Genomic DNA, 3,485 nt, shown 5'->3' with positions numbered 1-3,485 from the left:
ATTATTCTAGGTCAGAGGTCCTCAACCAGGGGTGATTTTGACCCCCAGGGGACATCTGGCAATATCTGAAGACATTTTTGATGGTGACAGTCTAGGAGGGAGATGCTGTTGGCATCTAGTGGGTGGAGGCCAGGGATACTACTAAACATCCTACAGTGCGCAGGACAGCCCCACAGCAAAGTGTGATCTGGCCCCAGTGTCAACAGTGCTGAGGTGGAGAAAGCCTGTGCAAAGTGACAGAAGTAGACTCCAAGGGCTCCATACTGTATAATTCCATTTATATGACATTTTGGAAAAGGCAAAACTGTAGGGAAAAAGAATACATCAGAGGCTGCCAGGAGCTGGGGCTGAGGAAAGGGGATTGACTTCTAAGGGGCACAAGGGAATCTGGGGGAGGATGGAAATGCTTTCTATCTTTTTTTTTTTAACAGTCCAGGTCTTTTAATTTTCTTTACACCCATCATGCCATGAATTCATAGGGAATCGGCTCCAACAGTTCAGGCTCCTTTCCGTTGGTTCTCAAGAGATGTGCTTCTCTGGGTGGAGCAGGCTGGAGCTTCAGGTGAACCCAAGTACCTTTATCTTTGGCTTCCTTCTTTTTCTGATCATTTTCCTTCACCTGTTTCAGGAAGCTATCTCGGCTGTCAGAGTGCTTAATATGCTCGATACGCACATTAATTCTCTTGGCAAGAATCTTGCCCTTACCTTGTTTGTTTACAATGATGCCAACAGCATGCTGGGTAACATTGTAGACTCTCCCAGTTTTGCCATGGTAACATTTGTGGGGCATTCCTTTATGAACAGTGCCCATTCTCTTGATATCTACAATATCACCTTTCTTGTAGATTCACATGTATGTGGCCAAAGGAACAACTCCATGTTTTCTAAAAAGCCTAGAGAACATGTAGGGAGTGCCCCTCCTCTTTCCCTTTGTGTTGGTCATTTTGGTGAATTACGGGAAGATGGTGGTTACCGCCGAAAGGCTGCTTTTATCTTGATTGTGGTGGTGGTTACACACATGTATGTGTTTGTCAAAACACACAGGACTGTACACTAAAAAGGGTAAATTTGACCTCTGTAAATTACACCTGAAACAAACAAACAAAAAACTCAGCTTTATTTGAACCAAAGCCATTCTGGAGAAGAAAGTACAGGGGGAAAAGTGGCCACCAAAAAAATGAGAAACAGAGGTCTAAGGGGTAGAAACACAGAGGGACAGGTTTTTTGTTTGTCATTTATAACTAAATTATTGACTTCTCAGCAAATGACACCTTATCAAAAGTTACTTTGTAGTTATTGACCAAAAATTCTATAAAACAGCTTTATTGTGGTATAATTATCATGCAATGAGCTTTACAAATTTAAAGTGTATAATTTGGTGTTTTGACTTGTATATATATCTATATACCAGTTAAACAATTATTACAATCACAATGAAAATATCCATCATCCCCCATATCTCCTGTCGTCCCTTTATAATCTTTCCCTCCCTGAAAAATCATAACAGTACTTATCTCGTAGGGTTATTGGGAAAATTTAAATGAGATCTGATCATAGAGAGGGCCTGTTGTACACCTTGCTTGCTTTCTTTAGTAAGAGGAAGCTATTGTACAGTGGAAACAACCTAATAGCAGAATAACTGTATTCCATGCCCGGATTTACTGCTTATACTTGGTATTGGGCTGGAACAGAGGTGAAGATTGAATAAATGAATAATCAATGCAAATGTGCTCAATAAATGCTTCTTGAATGAATGAATGAGCAAATGAATGAATGAATGAATGCACCAGATCTGTGTGCTTAAAAATCTAGCTTTAGAGACAAGAACAGCACAGTGAAAGAAATGGAGACAAAAGACATTACATAATCACATGGCACTAAATACAAGTGTATTTTAAACTTATACAGGTCTTAAATCAAATGTCTATTCTTCCCCACAAAACACACTCTTCTTCCTGAAATCCTTAAGTTAGTGGCTCTTCCCACTGTCCACTCGGTCCCCCAAGCCAGAAGGCTCGGATGCATCCTCAGCTTCCCATGATCCCTCAGCTTCACGCTTAATTCTATGGACATATGTTCCTGTCAATTCAGCTTCATCTCGTGATGCCCCCACCTCCTCTTCATCTCCATGGCAAGTTCCAGCTCTCATCAAACCTGATACAGAGGCTACTGTAGGAGCCTCTTCCTTAGCCTTTCACCTCTTCAGAGCCTTTTCAGCTTCTGAAAGCTAAAACTTTCCTAAAATACCTTGGTTCTTGCCTGCTTCAAACCTCTGCTAACTTTCCATTACACCTGATGTAAAGTCCCACCTCCTTAGGTACAAAACTTCATTAACTGGACTAAATTTAGCTGGTCAGTCTCTAACCCACACCTAAAGTTTTGGTCATACCTATGCGTTCACCATTCTCCAAAAGCATCTCAATTATCTCTCTCCCCACATCCTTCTTCTTGTTAATTTTTTAAAATTGTGGTAAAATAGACATATCATGACATTTACCTTTTTAGCCATTTTTAGGTGTACAGTTTAGTAACATTACGTACATTCATATTGTTGTGCAACCATCACCACCATCCATCTCCAGAACTTTTCCATCATCACAAACTGAAACTCTGAACCTCTTAAACAATAAATCCTCATTCTCCCTTCCTGCAGCCCCTGGCAACCACCATTCTACTTTCTGACTCTATGAATTTGACTACTCTGGGTACTTTATATAAATGGAATTCTACAGTATTTGTCTGTTTATGTCTGGCTTTTTTCACTTAGCATAATGGCTTCAAGTTTCATCCATGTTGTAACATGTGTCAGAATTTCGTTCTTTCTTAAGGCTGAAAGATATTCCATTGTATGTATATACCACATTCTGTTTATTCATTCATCATCAGTGGACATTGGGTTGTGTCCATCTTTTAGCAATTTTGAGTAATGCTGCTCTGAGCATTGGTGTACAAGTATCTGTTCAAGTCCCTGCTTTCAGTTCTTGTTCTCCCCATGTCTTTTAATATTACATGTTCCTTTGGTCTAGAGAGTCAGCCCAGAGGCATCTTCTGCACCTCTTTCTGGAAAACTCATATTCATCCATCAACACCCATTTCAAAAGTTCCTTTCCTGGTTTAATTAAGAAGAGGTGGCCATGCACTCCTCGGCACTCCCTCAGCCACAGAGACTATGCCCTCTTACAGTTCTTCCTTCATTGAATCACAATATTTTTGTCATTGTCTTCCTTGCCTTACTAAACTATACTTTAGTAAAAAGGGAGCTTACCTTGCTCAACTTTCTCCTCCATATATCATGCTCAGCCCACTGTCAGAGTTACATAAATATTAAGAACAAATATTTTAAGGACTGCCTCTGGGTTCTTCAGGCCCAACTTCTGTGGATACTCAAGAAATATTAGTCACTGTTGACTTTTATTGTCCATTTGCTCCAGGAAAAGATCCAACATAAAGATCTGACCTTAGAAGGACTTTCTGGCTGCCACAGG

General features: G+C 40.3%; 1 pseudogene; it reads right to left on the bottom strand.

The window, feature by feature from the left end:
- Positions 1–460: 460 nt before the first annotated feature.
- On the bottom strand, positions 461–946 carry LOC103007711 (60S ribosomal protein L21-like; annotated as a pseudogene).
- Positions 947–3,485: the final 2,539 nt, after the last annotated feature.

Source organism: Balaenoptera acutorostrata, chromosome 5 (assembly GCF_949987535.1).
Source record: "Balaenoptera acutorostrata chromosome 5, mBalAcu1.1, whole genome shotgun sequence".
NCBI classification, from domain to species: Eukaryota; Metazoa; Chordata; class Mammalia; order Artiodactyla; family Balaenopteridae; genus Balaenoptera; species Balaenoptera acutorostrata.
This window is presented reverse-complemented; position numbering and strand designations above follow the sequence as displayed.